Genomic DNA, 17555 nt, shown 5'->3' with positions numbered 1-17555 from the left:
TTTCTTTATCCCAAAGTCTCACACTCTGAATGACACTTATAATTGTTTCACATGCATGTTCAGCGCTTTAGAACTGTCACTGATGCAACAACACATGCAAAACTTTCACCCACAAAACTTCCATTCTATCCACAATGCTTTTCAGGCAAGTCAGTTCACACATGCAGCTGGCAGTCCTCAGGTTCACACATGCACAGATATCGCATGCTTTCTGTACACTTGGTGACTACAGGTAGTAGCTGAATGTTTAAATTAGTGTCACTAAAAAGCATTGCATGTGGGACATTTCTTTCTGGGATATTGCATCTGTGATGATCAATTCACATATGCAAGTCATCACTGGATGCTATAGTATTAACCGATAAACGTATATGTGAGAACAAACCTTTAGTGTATGTTAATTAAGTATGCAGAAATTATCTGTGTGTGAGCCAAATCAAATTATGGGTCTGTACCAATCTGACTTATTTGCTCTGATGAAAGAGAAATCGTTTCCTTCTTACAACAATTCCCACCCTTTTGAAATCCTGTGTATTCCTCTCTTTTCCTTTGTCTTCTGAAAATGGGTTAAGACTCCTGACAGATCTGTCTCCTTTCTTGAGATTTGACCCTTCCCAAGTCGCAGCCTCAGTTCCAGAACATCAATGTCATTTCATCAGAAGTGGTCTGTATTTAAGGAACATTTGCCCTAGCAGCTCTGAGGGGTGGTTGGATTATAGAGCCACAGTCTTGGGTGAAGGGGGTTGAATTGGACATATTTTCTCTGGTTTGGGTTTGTACCTTTTGAAGAAAAAATAAAAACTGTTGGAGAAGGTTGGGTTTGAATAGTGAATCCTCCCCATGCAGCTTCTCTTCCTCTCCTAATTTCAGCTCTGGGTTTTGCACATTTGTTATTCCTTATGATCCAATTCTACAGAAAACCTACTCAAAAGTATTATGTTCCATTTGGGGCTTATTCTCAAGTAAGTATGTAGGATTGAATCCCAGGGCCAGCCGAAGGCTTCCTGGCACATAATGCAGCATGTCAAATGCTGCCATCTGTTGCCAGGTGATGTGCCAGCCTTTGCTTCTTCTTCTAACCCACCCATCTCCTCCCCTCCACTCAACCTTTTTTACTCCATTGTCACAAACTTGGGGGGGGGGGGAGGTTTGGGGTGCTCAGAGTTCTTGGTTCTCGAACCCTAAAGCCCTCAAGGCCCCCTGTTCAGTAGTACTGCCACCACCCTGTACATGCCAGTGTCTCAGTTCAGGGACACTGAGACCCTCTAGGCTTAATTCTATCCCTTGCAGGCATGAGTGCTTTCTCCAATTAAAGCTTCAGTCCTCAAGTTACTAGACCTCAGTGAGCACTTGGTAGCTTGCTGAACGGCTAGGCAGGATTCTGAAGCTTTGTCCCCAACAGACAATGAAACAACTTAGTAAAATAGATTTTAGTTTATTAAGTACATAAGGTTACATAAGTTACATAAGGTAGCAAATGCTAGGGGCATAAACATCTAGGAAACGTATCAGCATAAAATAATAAAGCTAGCTGGCTATCTCTATTAATCCCTATCTCTCACCTGGGTCAGCTTCTTGTAGATCTTTTAGCTCCAGGCTACCTGCGAGGCCAGATGCCCATGTTGGACAACGGAGCTCCCAGCGTGCAGGATGGTGTACCCAAAACTCTGTCCAAGAAGGGCTCTTGCGCCCTCATTATTATACTTCTTATGCTAATAGTACTGAGGTGACTTCATACTTATTTAGACTGTCCAATCAGAAACTTTTGAGGACAGAACCTTCTTGGAGTGGGTCTGGTTGCCAGCCCTCCTAGTTCTTACCCCTCCCAACTGGAGATCCACAGCTGCATTTCATCAGCTTGATAAGGCGCTGTTCTGTCTGCAAAGGTGCTACATTCCAATGGGTTGTAATTCTTGTTGTCTGTCTTTTCTGGCCAGCAGAGGAGAGACAACAATCTTTGTGTTTGTTTACTCACATTCTTGCAGCTAGGAACTGCTAGCAACTTCTCCGTTACTGACTTAGTTCGGTTCAGGCTCCACATGCTAACCAAGGCCTAACATGTACATATTCAGAACATCCATCCCTGTCTTTGTTTTCCAATCTAGGTAACTGGAAAAGCATTGGAGACAAGTAGGTGGGCAGAAGTGGGTTCCCCCACCAATCTGTTGTCTGGCATAGCCTCCTCAGTCAACCTCATGGATGGGCCAGCCCTTGAGAACTCTGGAAGCATGCACGACTATGCTCTTTCCATCTGTGGCACTGTTGCTACTGACCAACCTTAGCTCATGATGTGGCTTGTGCCATGTTTCCCTTTTGCTTCCTACTCAATATGTTGTGAATTGAGATAGGAGCCAGATTTTAACTTGAATTTACCCAGGCTTAGTGAACTTCTAGCTGGAGAAATTTGTGTTTTAGTCTTCAATGTCTGTGCTTTAGTGGAGCGTTCGCATCTTTGCTCCTAGGGGTTTCAGGATTTTAGGTGTTGTGTTTCAGTCCTTTGACAATTCCCTACATCAGTGGTTCTCAAACGTCATAGCACCAGGACCCACCTTTTTAGAATGACAAGGGGCCCATCAGAAGTGATGTTGGGACCCATCGAAAGTGATGTCATTAACCTGGAAGTGATGTCACGGTCAAAAGTGACATCATCAAGCAGGGAGATTTTTAATACCCCCCCATACAACAAAATCAAATCAAATTAAGTAAGTACTGTAAATTAAAATTTTATAATACGTATAAGTTTAAACATTTATTTAAAATAAAGAACCCTCCTAACCCTCCCAAGCAATTTCTGATCTGTTTAACAAAAATTCCCCAAACATCCCAATGGCTGCAATCCTATCCATTCTTACTTGGGAAAAGCCCCGTTGACTATCATTGTTAAAAGTATATACATAGTAGCCTGTTAAAAGTACAGGTGGGTCCTCGGTTTCCACGGGGAATCTGTTCTTGGACTCCTCCGTGGATAACGAAAATCGCGGATAAGCAAACCCGTGATTTTTGGCCCCTTAAGCTCTCTGAAGGGAACCAGAGCTGTGCTCTGACCCCTTTGGCAGGCTTTCTGAAGCCCGCAGAGGTCCTCCCGCTGCCTCTACAGGCTTTAAGTATGGCTGCTAGAGCTGAAAAAACCTGACTTCCAGTTTCTCTCAGGGAACTGGAAGTGATGTTTTTATGCCATATAGGCATAGTCCCTCCAGGGACTTCCCTGGGCCTCAGAATGCCTTAAAAGGCATAAAATCCTCACTTTCAGTTTCCCGAAGGAAACCAGCTATCTGATAAACGAACTGCTGATGAGTGTGATTCCCTGGGTTTGAGGCTGTCCCAGTGGCATCACTAAAGTTTGCATCATCCAATATGAGAGGCTAGCACATCACCCCCATGATGAACCTCCTCCCATGCTGTGGGGGGGGCGGGGCAACACCCCCTGGCACTGGGCATGATGATGCACCATTGCATTTTGCTATACGTTTTGATAGAATAGAGATATTTCAGCGTGGTTTGTTTCATTGCCTTCTGCATGAGATTGTGTATTGAATGATATAACATGATAATATTATTTGAAAGTACCAAGATTTAAAAAATTTTTGGCTAGTAGTGGTGTCACGCATCACCTGGTGCGGCCCGTACCCCCCGCACCCCTCCCAGCGATGCCACTGGGCTCCCTGGAATTTTAGTGAAGAAAGCTAACTGGGTAAGACTGGAACAGTGGATAGCCGTTCCCAAATTGAGACCTGGAAGGTGTGTTCTCTGGCTTAGGAAGCTGAAAGGGCAGCCAACAGGAGATTCAGTTGACCAGATGAAGACAGAAGGCCAGGATCTTCCTAGCATTTATATCTAGTTTGGCCAATTCAGAGCGTCAACTTGCCTGTCAGCCATAGAGACCACTGCTGCTCACTCTTTTCTTCACCCGAACAAACAGTGCTCTGTCGCTCACTTTGCAAAGTCCAAGTCTTAGACCCAGGGTTCTCAGTTCAAGCTCAGTAGTACCTGGCAAAATCCCTTCATGTACTGGATGGAAGAGTAAGAATCTTTTCTCAACATTTGCGTTCTTCTCAGTAGTTGGCAACCTTCAGTCTCGAAAGACTCTGGTATCGTGCTCTGAATGGTGGTTCTGGAACAGCGTCTAGTGTGGCTGAAAAGGCCAATTCGGGAGTGACAATCCCATCCACACTGGGAGCAAGTGCAGTCTCTCCCTGCTCTGTCTCCCTGGCTATGGGCCTTCCTTCTTTGCCTCTTTGCCTCAGTCTGTTGGCCAAGTGTCTCTTCAACCTGGGAAAGGCCATGGTGCACAGCCTGCCTCCAAGCGGGCCGCTCAGAGGCCAGGGTTTCCCACTTGTTGAGGTCCACTCCTAAGGCCTTCAGATCCCTCTTGCAGATGTCCTTGTATCGCAGCTGTGGTCTACCAGTAGGGCGCTTTCCTTGCACGAGTTCTCCATAGAGGAGATCCTTTGGGATCCGGCCATCATCCATTCTCACGACATGACCGAGCCAACGCAGGCATCTCTGTTTCAGCAGTGCATACATGCTAGGGATTCCAGCACGTTCCAGGATTGTGTTGTTTGGAACTTTGTCCTGCCAGTTGATGCCGAGAATGCATCGGAGGCAGCGCATGTGGAAAGCGTTCCGTTTCCTCTCCTGTTGTGATTGAAGAGTCCACGACTCACTGCAGTACAGAAGTGTACTCAGGACGCAAGCTCTGTAGACCTGAATCTTGGTATGTTCCGTCAGCTTCTCGTTGGACTAGACTCTCTTTGTGAGTCTGGAAAACGTGGTAGCTGCTTTACCGATGTGTTTGTTTAGCTCGGTATTGAGAGAAAGTGTCGGAGATCATTGAGCCAAGGTACACAAAGTCATGGACAACCTCCAGTTCATGCGCAGAGATTGTAATGCAGGGAGGTGAGTCCACATCCTGAACCATGACCTGTGTTTTCTTAAGGCTGATCGTCAGCCCAAAATCTTGGCAGGCCTTGCTAAAACGATCCATGAGCTGCTGGAGGTCTTTGGCAGAGTGGGTCTTCTAGAATGCAATACAACAGCAATTTTTGACCTGTTTCATCTCATGGCACTAAAATTGTCAAGGCATACCATCAGTTTTTGGATAAATGACAAGGCACACCTTGCTGCTGGTGCAGGATCACATCCTTCAGTGGCCCTACTAATGAATTACCTTCCTCCAAACTCTTGCAGTACATCTCTGGATCATTTGTGGCACACCAATGTGCCACGGCACACTGGTTGAAAATAACTGTTTTAGACTGACTTGGAAAGGAAAGCAGTGGTAGGGCCATATATAGAAATATGTATGGCCACGAGAAGTGGGCATTATAGCATGGAATGTGGGGTTTGTTCCTGGAATTCTCATGTACGAAAATTACAACTATTCTTTTTTTCCCCCTCTTACTTTGGTCCAGTTTAAGAAACAACAACATTAGAAGAGGTAGAAGACAATTATTTCTCAACCCAGAAGAGCTTATTATGTTAACAAATGAGTTATATCCTTTGCTGATGCAACATTTTTCCTAAGGATTGCAGGGAGGTCCTAAGGGGATAGCAGAATTTGAACTGAATCACCCCCCACCCACTCCCCCCAATTAATTGGCTTCCTAATAGAAAAAGGGAATGGGGATCATAGAGGTTGTGTTTGGAAGGGGAAACAAAAAGATCAAAGTTGGTTGTTTAAATTTGATACCATTTTCTAGTCTTACAAGACTTTAGAAAGGGAGGACGTGTTGATCTGTGGAAAAGTACTGGAACTGGAAAGACTATTTGTTGATTCAGCTAAGATGCTCTTCATTTGTGTCTCTCTTGACCTTGGGAAACTCAGTTCCATTCCAGTTATTTAGGCCTTCAGCAAAGCCAACTCTTGTTAGGTCAAATTCAGAGGCTCTTTTTCTTTCCTCTGGAGCCTGCTCTCTTGCCATCATGGTTTAGCAGTTGGATGACTATTTTAAAAATGCTTGAATAATTAACTGCTAAAGCCTCTGGAACCAGAAGGGGATAGTGGCAAACATCCCTGCTTTTTCCCCATTTCTCTTATTTTTGGACCCTTCTAACAGCCCCCAGAGGTTTCTGTCATGCGGTAGCATCTTAAAAAGCTGTTGAGAAATCCTGGTGCTGTAGACATTGTCCTGAAATTCTTCCTGAGACACTTTTGAATTCATGCCATTACAGGATTCAATGTCCAACAGGTCATATTATAAACCACTGGTTTTAGGGCTCAATCCTATGCAGGCCTTCTGCTGATGGAACAAGACGAAGACCAACTCTGTTGGCACTGCAGATGGAGTGGTGGAGAGGCGGAAGAAACAGGACAGGGATTGGGACCCCCAGGGGAGCAGGCAAGGGGCAGTTACTGGCAGTAGCAGTGCTACCAATATGCTATGCCCCCTGCCCATCGTCCATGGCGCAGGTGGTGGGGACAGGATGGTAAACCCTTAATGTCATGCTTATCCCCAGAACAATAGGCCCTAGCTAGTCTTCCTTGCTGGGACTGGCATACAACAACTGATTGGGCATCCAGGCCCTACCTGACCAGGTGAGTGGGCAGATAGGTGTCCATAAACTATCCCAGGTGTCCATAAAGTATCCAGTTGTTTGGACCCATGGCATCATCAATGGTAGGCTTTTTAAGATGTGCTATTTCCCCCTCCTCCTCACAGGAGGGGGGGGGGGAGATCAACATCCAGTCAGTTCTGGAAGGCCCTGAGTGTCATAGATAAAATAGCAGAGGCAAAATTTCCAGGCAACTCAAAAGTCTATTTCTGCAAAAAGGTTAAGGAAAAGAAGAGGGACCCACATTCTTGATTGGCTTTAATGTCTTTGATTGGTTTGACATGAACATGTAGCTGAACTAAGCTCCTCCCTTTTGTAGGATTCTTTAAAACAATACTTGGTTTTTCAATGTCATTGACCTCCTAGTGATTATTTGCACACAAAGTCACACTCAGGTACCATTGATTGTGAAGCTTACCTGCTTCTCCTGCATTGTTATTCTCTGTGATGTCCAAGTAAGGCATGGGGTTTGGTACTAGGGGGGCATTTGCATCCTGGGCTATTGTGTCCTGGTCATTGGCATCCCTGGACATTCGGTTGGCAACCTTCAGTCTCGAAAGACTATGGCGTAAGCCTACAGCACCCGGTATTCCCAGGCGGTCTCCCATCCAAGTACTAACCAGGCCTGACCCTGCTTAGCTTCCGAGATCATGGTATAAGCCTACTGCACCCGGTATTCCCAGGCGGTCTCCCATCCAAGTACTAACCAGGCCTGACCCTGCTTAGCTTCCAAGATCATGGTATAAGCCTGCAGCACCCGGTATTCTCAGGCGGTCTCCCATCCAAGTACTACCAGGCCTGACCCTGCTTAGCTTCCGAGATCAGAGGAGATCGGGCATGTGCAGGGTAACAGACATCCCTGGTTTTTTGCAGCCTGCTCATTTGCATCTCACTGTAACTGGGCAACAAGCAAAATATAACTGGGCAACAAACCCATTTTATACACCCTCAGCTTCTTATTCCAGCCCTAACCTATCTCTACCTTTGCCTTTTAAAAATAAAAAAGTACATCTAATATACCTATGCATATATTTGGTACACAAGTGTCCAGGATGCAAAAAGAATGACACAAGTGTCTGCTATTGGAACACATTTGACTAGGACATAGTTGTCTAGGATGCAATGGTCCTGTCACCATGGAGGTCTTCATGTTATAAGATACTAAAATTGCTAGACTTGTTTTTGCCATCACAGAAATGGGTGAGTAAGGCTTCAGAAATCACTCTTGGATTACAAGAGTCCTGAAGCTGAATCACACTAATTTGTTCATCTGTAATACCGCATAACACAGCTATTTGATCCATCCGTTTACAGGCAAATGCAGTGAAACACAACCCACTTCGCTGCTGAGTCTCGTATTGTAATCTACTGTAGGTTAAGAAAATACTCAGTTACACAGCTTAATTTATGTTAGGGCCCATTCTTAGAACATATGAAGTAAGAGTGTCCCTGAGAAAGTGGAGAACACAGTACAAAGAACTACGCATTGGGAATTAGGAGGAAGGACTTCCCAGTTAGATGGAGTTTCCAAGCAGAGTGAAACCCTGGCATATACAGTATTTCTTTTTCTTATAATTTAGGCACTGCACAATAATGTAGAAATAGTTCAGAAGGAAAGGATAAAGCATCACTGAAGTTACAGGAGCCCTACATCCATTTGAACCTACTGGATGTACAGCATGTTGTCAGTTAAAAAGAGCTTCCAGCCAATATCTTCATTATACTGAGGACTGGTTGCTTTCTGCCTGACTGAGCCTGTCTTCAATAGCCCCATGTCCTTTAAAATGCAGAGTGGGAGGGGTGCCTGTTGTCATGGATATGAGGTCAGATGAGTAGCAGGAGTCTAGTCTAGAAGCTTGCAAGAATCAATGGTCCATCCTGTAAACAGAATGATGTACAAGCGCTGTTTGTAGGATAAACACATTGCTGGTTTCCCAAATCAGAAGCATCACTGGCTGGTAGGTAGGGGACCACTTTCAAAGAAGTCGTGTCCCCATGTCATTCTGAAGTGGTACATTGAGACTGCACCATGCCAACAACTGCAGGTTGGAACTGGCAAGTATTCCATTCATACTGTTTTGTGTCTTTATTTAATTGCTTTTCTATTCTGCCTTTCTTCCTTCATGAAACTGAAGGTCTATATGCAGGATTCCCCAGCAGTCACCCACTCAGGCACTGATCAGACGAAGGGCCCAATCCTATCCAACTTTCCAGTGCTGATGCAGCTGCAGTGTCACCCCAGGTAAGGGAATAAATGATACCCTACCTCGAGGAGGCCTCTGCGACTGCCCTTCCACTGCAGGATGCAGCGCAAGCCCTGTTGGCATGGCTGCATCAGTGCTGGAAAGTTGGATAGGATTGGGCCTTTAACCCTGCTTAGTTCCAGCAAGGTTGCTGTATCATGTGGTTATACCTGGCTAGCATGCCGTGGTAGGCCTGATTGTGCAAAGAACAAGGGGTTGAAACAAAATCAACGCAAGAAGAACTTCAGACTGGAGGCCCAAGGTGTGAAGTGTGCAGCATGATTTCTGGTCTGCCTGGTTCACTCCACATTTTGGCTTGTTCTAGTGAGGCATTGGCTCCCTTCCTGAATTTTTATCTACTAGCTTTATCTACTCATGGAAAGGATTCCAGAGTCTATTATGGATTCCACAGTCTGCTTCAGCGTTTTGCCAAAGTGGAACCAGTCCATTCTGGTTTCTGCTAAACATCCCATCCAAGGACTAAGCATCCCGAGGTTAATGTACACAAAGTGGGTCACTGACCCACTTGCAGCCAAGTGGTCTACAAAATCACCCTGCCTCGCACCAGGCTCCTGCCTCAAGCACTTTCAAAGTTAGTACCATCCGCATGTGCAGTCATGGAGCTTGTTTGTCAAACTCAATATTTTGGCTTCTTAGTTTACAGAGTGAGCTTAAGCTTGAAAGCTTGATCTCTGACTTGGAGCTGCAAAATGAGCTGCCATCCATCCCAATCCATGTAATCCTGGCGTTAAGAGCTGACTGATGTGCTGCCCTGAATATCTGACAGTTTATCCAGCATGATGCATTTGCTAATGCAGGCAAGGCAGTCCTGTGGCTAAGAATGGAACCAAAGATGCACCGTTGTGTGCATTCTCTTCTCTCTGCAGCAGTGGGTTTACCCCAGAGCATTGCTTCTTGCTTCTGCCTTCCGGAGCTGCAGTGTAGCAACAAGGAATGACTCTTGGCTTGCTGCAAGTGAAAACAAGTGACAACTGTTCCTAAGGCAGATATTGGTGGAACACCTTAGCAGAATGCTCACTTTAGTCCGTCATAGCTAAGGCAGTCATTCTGCACTTGTGGCAGTACATGATGAAACCAGTTTGTTCATTCAGTAGCATTGAGTGGTGAATCATTTCCTGCAGTCGGAGGGAATCACATTCTTGAATACTCTCCCACAAATTAAGCTCCCTATCCATAGAAAACCAGCATGTCAGGGAGAAGGAAATTTTGTGATAGTTGTCTAAATGCATGAAGGTCATTTCTTTCTTTTTTTTGAGGGGGGAATTCAAATGCTTTCCACCTACACTTTGAAATGCATCTCCACCTGCTCAGGACACTTTGCCAGGCAACAGTCCATGCCCATGGAGGAGGAGTCAGCCTGAGACTGAAACTTCCAGTAAGAAAACTCCAATTTGGAGAAAGTTGCCCTATTTGCCTCTCCCACCCCCCCAGTGTGTGCTGGATGGTTTGTCATGCCTTCATAAGGGTGGAAAGGCAGGCACTCAAGGGAGGTCACTTCCAAGCCAAAGGAAATTTATTCCTTTGTGACCAGCTAGTTCTCCCTGGTTTCCAGGTTGCTGGTACCAATGTTCCTTACTGCACTGTTTCTCAAACTGTGGGTTGGGACCCACTAGGTGGGTGGTGAGACAATTTCAGGCAGGTCCCCATTCATTTCAATATTTTATTTTTAATATATTAGACTTGATGCTACCATGATATGTGACTGCATTTGGGGAAATGTTATAGACCTGTACTTTTAACAAACTACTATGTATATTCTTTTAACAATGATAGTAAAGGAAACTTACTCCAGGGTAAGTGTGAGTATGATTGCAGCCTAGGGTAGTTAAAAAATTTTCCTGCTTGATGAGGTCACTTCTGGTCATGACATCACTTCTGGTGGGTCCCGACAGATTCTCATTCTGTCCCGGTGGGTCATGGTGCTCAATGTGTGAGAACCACTGCCTTACTGCCATCTATTCCATCTCCTACTATCCAGTGCTGGAATGATGGGAAGAGCAAAGCAGCTATAAAGCATCTGCTATAACTCTTTAGTGCTGGTCAACCACTGTATAACTCCTAGCATGGGTTCCATGGTTGTCACTAATATGCCTGGCTTCTAGAGGGGAGACCGATGCCGATGCCCTCATCTTGAGGCTTTATGAACGCGGGACTTGGCCCCAGCTCATGCTATCTTTTCAGTGTGTCCTGTGGCATGGAACTGGATCGCTGCTTCTGATATAAGATGCATTGCAATTATCACTTTTAGGAGAGCAGGAAATAAAAGGGTATTCTTGAAATCTTTGTTAGGGAATTGTTCATCCACCCCCTTCTTGGGAACTAAGGTCCCTAAGGGTTGTTAATCTGGGGTTTGGTACAAAAACTACTTGAATCTTTGATATGAAATCTGAGCAGCATTTGTGCCCTCTAGTGCCCATCAGCTGTAAGGATGCAGATGTGATAAACACACAAACCATGTTTAATCATTAAGGCATCAAGTGAGTCTCAGTGACGTCAGTGGAATTTGCTTCCAAATAAATATTTATGGGTTTTTAAGAAGAGGTTTATAATTCTGCCTCTTCTGCCTTACAATTTTATGATTGAAATATTGACCCAGTTCCAGTTCAGATGTTTCTGTCTTTCAGCTTAACCCTCCTCACAGTGTGAGATTGATACAATGAGATAAGCCCCATGTTCTGCACCCTCTGCTGGTTAAAAGAAGGCTGGGATGTAAATGCAAGAGACATATAACTAAACCCATTAAGAGTGCAATCCGACGTCCATTTGACCCAGTATAGCTTGCTGTGCCTTGCAGCTTTACATGGGCTGCTCAGATTAGCTAAATAGCTGGCACAGACCTGAGTAGCCCCATTGGGGTGGCTGGGGCTTGACATGAGGTAAGGGGAAATATCCCCTTACCCCGAGGTGACCTCCAGCCGTCTCCTAACCTGTGCTGGATACAGTGCAGGCCACTGCGGCCTGCCTGTGCAGGAGAGGATTGCGCTGTTAGATTAAACATTGATTGCTTCTGCACCAAGGCCTTTTAGTGCTATCTAGCCATTGTCTTTCTGCAACCAGCTGTATTTGTTGTAGATGATGATGGTGATGATGGCACATGGTGCCTTACAAAGAATTAGAAGATGGGTCCCTGAGATTCCCTATGGCAACAGGCCTGACACAGTTTTATCCATGGACATCTGAAGATGTCTGTCCATTCATCAGATACCCAAGCAGGGTGACCAGATGTCATAACCGCAAAAGAGGCCCAGGCACTCCAAAATGTAGGACATCCAAGAAAAATATAGGACCTGACCAAATAAAAGCTAAAAGCACTTATATATTGATTTCTTGTGCTTAATTTAAATGCTATGTTATTATAAAATTGAAAACTATATTACGTATAATTTATTAATTACAAGAAGGCTATGTGCTGCCTGCACAGATTAAAATAGGGACACCCTTGGCTAAAGGGTGACCAGATGTCCTCTTTTTCCAGGACATGCCCTCTTTTTTAACCTCATGGAAAAGAACTTAAATATCTTCCTTTTCCCTTTGAGCAGGCAGCGTATAGCCTTCTTGTAATTAATAAATTTATATATATTGAAAAAGAGGACATCTGGGCACCCTGTACCCAAGGGTGTCCCTATTTTGATCTGTGCAGACTGTTAGCTGCTTTGAGGGACATTGACCAAGGGAGCATTAAAAATCAGAGAGAGAAAATGAAGGTTACCATGTTTAACAGAAGCCTTTATCAAACTATTTTTTCCCATGTTCATCAGTGCTGGGGAGTGTTGTGGGAAGCAGTGGCGCCACTAGAGTTCATGTCACCCGGTGCGGGATGCCAGCTCATCACCCCCCCATGCAGTGGGCGGGGCAGTACCCCAGGTGGTGGGCGTGGTGATGTACCATCGCTCCGCCCCCACTGGTTTTTTGGCTGCACCTTTTGATAGGACAAAGATAGAACACATTCTGCATGAAATTACGCATTAACTGATGTATAACACGATGGTATTATTCTTCCAAATTATGATGTTAGTGATTTTAGTCACTAGTGGTGTCACACCCACCCCCAAGGGTGTCAACTTACTAACACCTTATTGTAACTTTTTGCACTGGGACCCACTTTTTAGAATGACAATGTGTCCAAGACCCACCAGAAGTGATGTCATGGTGGAAGTAACATCATCAGGCAAATTAAAATAAATAAATAAGTATAAATAATTAAAGTAAAACAAATAATTAAATAAGCAGAAGCCAGCCCTGTTCCACCAAGTGAATTTCCTCTGTAGCCTGCCTGCAATAATACCCCCCTCCAAAACCAGTAAGGTTGTTAGCCCTACCCAGTGCCCAGTTCAATTTAAGAACTTCTGTTTAAACCAGATCACTGTCAGGATCCACCTGGCTTTGCAAGTCTCAAAATTTTTCACCTTATCAGCTGCAGCCTCTGTTTTGATTCTTTTTAGTGGGGGGGGGGGCAGCCCTACTGGAGCACTTGTTTAGCTCCAGGTGCATAGGATCAGGACCATTCTGGTAGCCTTGCATTCACCTGATCTTCCACACCAACCAAGGCACATTTGCTTACTTGACCGTGAGTCGACTAAACTTGACTGTGAGGCTTAGTTTCACTTTCCATAAGGCTCAATACATTCATCTGCTTGGAGGAAGGGACTTCCTTCTCAGGTGTTTTTGGGGGCTGCATTCTTTGAATCAGGACCATTCTGGTGTTGGATTCCTCTCAGCCTGCCCTTTCCAATGGTCTAAGGCACATTCACCTACTCATGAGTAAATTCACGATATGGCTCACTTTCACTTTCCATAAGGATCCATGCATTTTTTGTTCTCTGGTTTGTTGGCCATAACCTTTGAAAGAAAGGAGATATTTCACTATGGTTTTTTTGCATTGCATTCCTCTTGAAATTCTGCATCCAACGGTATATAACATGATGGTATTACTTCTAGCCACTATGATTTTAGCATTTCACCCCCCCAGTGCGCGTCACACACACCCCCGTGCGCGTCACCCCCTGTGCATGTCACCCGGTGTGGTCTGCACCCCCTGCACCCCCCTAGTGACCCCACTGGTGGGAAGCAAACAAGACTGCATCTTATTTGTGGATGGTGATTTTTTTGTTTTTAAATGGCAGAAAATTCTTGCACGCCAACCCTAACCTGCCATGTGAAGGGGCACAGTCCAGACACCAATTTGCTGCTGTGTGAGAATGAGGCCTGTGGGAGTAGAACAACCTGAGAACTACTGTGGGAGTAGAACAACCTGAGCTTGTCGCCATGGCAACGTGGAACCAGGCCATGGGAAAGAGCTTGTTCAGCAGCATCAGTCACCTATGAAAGAGGCTGCGGCCAGGTAGTCAGTGTGTCTCAGTCACCTGCCTGGCCTAAAGGAGGCAGTAAATTGAAACTGGCTTGTTCTCATTTGAAACTGGCTCCATCTCCATGTGTGAGGTCTACTGATTTGGGCTGAACATCCCTTCTACGTAGCCCAGAGGAAAGCCAGGGTCTGCCAACTTGTAAGGCCTCCCAGACTGAATACGTACAGATGGCAGAGGTCTCTGGACAGCAGAGATTCTTCTTGCAGGTTCATGGAGCAGCCACCGAGGCACCGAAGGACTCCGTGGCAACACCAGAGTTTCAGTCAAGCCGGTGGCTGAACCTGTGGCAAATATGTGAGTCTGCCGAATTGGGGCTTTTGTCCTGTTGTGATTTACCCCACTGTAGGTTACTGTCCGCCAGGTGACTACACACATCCACACTCTTGTCCCAAGAGATGTCAAGAGAATGGTATGAAAGTGGCTTTTCTATGTTTACAGCAGCCATATGGGAAATGCTTCTCCATCGCTTCATCCCATCATGCTGCTGTAGTGTTTAAGCCATTTCTACCCAACATTGCTTATATGCAACAGGGATCAAATGTGTACAACTGTGGGCTGGGCAGAAATGGGTTAAATGCTGACACTGAATGGGTAGGTTAGTATCATAGGACCTTTCCACAAAAATGTCACCAGGCCATGGGCAGATCCATGGATGCATGCCCCCCCCCCCAAACTGCTGCAGCAGCAGGGAGCCAGGGAAATGCCCACTGGGATGGGGCATTGGTGGCCAAAGGAGTGGAGTTAAATCTGGGTTCCAAGTCTGAATAGGAGCCCAGATCTACCCTGCCCATCAAATGGCCATGGAGGCCATAAGCTCAACCAGGAGCTCAGGTCTACCCTGCAGGTAGATCTGGGCTCTGAGCGTGAGCTCACATCTACCTTCGGAGCTCCACGTGAGCCCAGGTCAGCCTGCCCAGCAAACAGCCACAGAGGCCATAAACTCAACCAGGAACCCAGGTCTTCCCAGCAGGTAGATCTGGGTTCCAAGTCTGGGCTGGAGCCTAGGTCTACCTATCTGGTTGACCTGGGCTCTGTAGTTAAGGTAGTGCTCATGACACACACACACACACACACACACACACACACACCCCTCCAAACACTGGATCTGCCCCTGCACCAGGCTGCGATTGGAGGAGGAAGACAGCCATGTCGTTTAGGGCTGTTGAAAATGGCAGCGATGCAGTGGGATGAAGCCTGGCAGAGCGGCTCCCAAACAGCTGCTCTAATGTATGAAAAATGATCTATGACTTGAACAGTAACCGGCATGGAAGAACAGATCAAATTTGTAACGTGGGGATATTTGGGGAAGAACTAGCTGCCTTTTTTTAAACTTTAGACTTGAGGAAAGGTATCAAAAGGTATTTGCTGTGAATGTTTGGTTTCTTTAGGTGGTTTTTGATGGAGAAAGTCAAGTTTTGTCACGCCCTGAGCAACATTTTTTACCAGAAAACCAGGCTTGGCAAGTTTTGTCATCATCTGTTTACTTGGAGTTCGACAACAGAGAATGTGAGAAGTTTGTTGGAAGGGGCCCGGAAAGGGTAGAGAAATCGATAACAGGGCAAAGGCCATTTTGCTTTTCTGTATGAATACATTCTTTCCTCAGTATGGTATCTCATGTTGATACTGCTTTCTTGGGAACATTCCCCTCATGACATAATTCCTTTCTGTTGCCCATCAACACCATTTGCCCATCTTGTTCTGGAGCTTCTTTGGATACTTATCTCATGTTTCTCCTGGAGAAAAACCGTGGTCTCCTGCAGGTTTACATGCTTCCTGCCTCTGCTCTCTGCCTGATTTGACAGTTATTTGAATGCAGGATCTTCCCAGATTCTGGGAGAGTAACAGCCCAATCCCAAACTGTGCTGGAACAGGCAGGCCAAGTGACCTGTGCTATATCCAGTGCAGATTAGGAGGTGGTTGGAGGGCAAATTGGAGCAAGGGGATATTTATCCCTTTACCCCTTGTCGTGCACCAACCACCCATAGGCCACGGATCTGTACCAGCAAAACCTCTGGCACAAATTCAAGCAGCCCAGTGTACCATTGGGCTAGCCGGGAGGATGTTAGAATATGGCTTGTGGTCCTGCGGCTGGCCCCACCCCCTCCTGGGCCTGATCTATCTAGTGTTCCACCCTCTCCCCACCCAAAACACCTCCTCTCCGACTCCGATCCGCCCTCTTGCCACCTTCTCCTGTCCCTTGCGCCAGCTTCCCTTGGCCAACATGAACATACCCTTTCCTGGCAGGGTCCAGTGCTGACAAGCTGGTGCACATCCTCACACTGGCCTAGCTGGCTCAAGAGTAGTCATGAATGTGGTTTACAGCAGTGTTTCTCAAACTGTGGGTTGGGGCCCACTAGGTGGATCACAGGCCAATTTCAGGTGGTTCCCATTCGTTTCAATTATTTTATTTTTAATCTATTAGACCTGATGCTACCATGGTATGTGACTGCATTTGGTGAAATATTACAGACCTGTATGTATATGTATACATACCTATGTATGTATACCTGTGTATAAGCTACTATGTATATTCTTTTAACAATGATAGTAAATGGAACTTACCCCCAGGTAAATGTGGGTAGGATTGCCGCCTGAGGGCCCAATCCTAACCAACTTTCCAGCACCGGTGCAGCTGCAATACAGCCCCAAGGTATGGATACAAATGTTCCCATACCTTAAGGAGGTCTCTGTGACTGCTACCCCAACACAGAAAGCAGTGAATACCCCATAGGCATAGCAGCACCGGTGCTGGAAACTTGGATAGGATTGGGCCCTGAGATGGTTAAAAATTTTCCTGCTTGATGATGTCACTTCTCATCATGACATCACTTCTAGTGCATCCTGTTAGATTCTCATTCTAAAAAGTGGGTCTCGGCCTAAATGTATGAGAACCTCTGCTTTATAGCCTTCACATGCTTTATGAGCATGTCTTTAGGACTGCGCCCTAAATTTTCCCATGGAATCCTGAATGTACTATTATGTAAGTTGCATAGTTGACATACATTCCTAAGGTCTTTTCCTTGTATTTCATAATAAAAATAGCTCCCCATATAGTTCACCCATGGTTATGCACTGAAAGGATAGGCTGTTTGCTACTCTTTGGTACTGTTCATCCTGTTTAAGAATACTCAGGTCAAAGAAGATGTTGCATTGGACATTCCATATATTTTGGTTGGCATAAATCAAGTCTTCATGTGTCTCTGCATGGAGCACATGGGTCATGATTCTCTTTATTTTTACTTTATTTAAAGTATTTTTATCCCACCTTTCCCCTCCAATTAGGAAGCACCCAAAGCATCTTGTTGGCATCCTTCAGTCTCGGAAGACTATGGTATTGCGCTCTGAATAGTGGTTCTGGAACAGTGTCCTCTCC

The 17555-nt window shown here is 45.5% G+C and overlaps 1 protein-coding gene and 1 pseudogene across 2 annotated transcripts in view; one reads left to right on the top strand and one right to left on the bottom strand.

Annotated features, from left to right (window-relative positions):
* Positions 1-17555, top strand: part of TMEM150C (transmembrane protein 150C) — a 43917-nt gene that overhangs the window by 3826 nt on the left and 22536 nt on the right. The window lies entirely within an intron of this gene.
* Positions 7298-7416, bottom strand: LOC136656186 (5S ribosomal RNA; annotated as a pseudogene).

The sequence above is a fragment of the Tiliqua scincoides genome, chromosome 6 (assembly GCF_035046505.1).
Source record: "Tiliqua scincoides isolate rTilSci1 chromosome 6, rTilSci1.hap2, whole genome shotgun sequence".
NCBI lineage: Eukaryota > Metazoa > Chordata > Lepidosauria > Squamata > Scincidae > Tiliqua > Tiliqua scincoides.
The sequence above is the reverse complement of the archived record's forward strand: the minus strand, read 5'-3'. Positions and strand labels throughout refer to the sequence as shown.